The sequence below is a fragment of the Penaeus monodon genome, chromosome 33 (assembly GCF_015228065.2).
Source record: "Penaeus monodon isolate SGIC_2016 chromosome 33, NSTDA_Pmon_1, whole genome shotgun sequence".
NCBI classification, from domain to species: Eukaryota; Metazoa; Arthropoda; class Malacostraca; order Decapoda; family Penaeidae; genus Penaeus; species Penaeus monodon.
The window spans coordinates 35,405,990-35,406,308 of record NC_051418.1 but is presented as its reverse complement, the minus strand read 5'-3'; the positions used below and the strand labels follow the sequence as shown (position 1 = coordinate 35,406,308).

The following is a 319-nucleotide window of genomic DNA, read 5'->3' as shown; positions in this document are numbered from 1 at the left end:
ACTTCCAAGCTTGACACTGATCTTTGCTGCATCAAAAAGTGAAGACACTGTTAAAAAGGCTCTATTGGTGTCTTTTTAAACATTAAGAAAAACATGGAAATAATAAAAACAAAATGAAAATAGCAATCATCTGATTGCAATCATAACAGATTTAATAATGAAATGTGGTTATCGTTTTCACATGATAAACTAAGCCACTAATACCATGAGCCAGTCACGTTCAAAGCGTATATGAGGGTATGTGTGTCCAAATGTGTCCGCAGTGTGTTAGCCGAAAAGCGTGCCTATTATCCCAAAACCAATGGGCATGTACGTAAAG

General features: G+C 36.1%; 1 protein-coding gene across 1 annotated transcript in view; it reads right to left on the bottom strand.

Annotated features, from left to right (window-relative positions):
• LOC119594431 (E3 ubiquitin-protein ligase RNF123-like) overlaps positions 1–319 on the bottom strand; it is a gene marked incomplete at its 3' end in the record, with an annotated part of 13,922 nt that overhangs the window by 11,940 nt on the left and 1,663 nt on the right.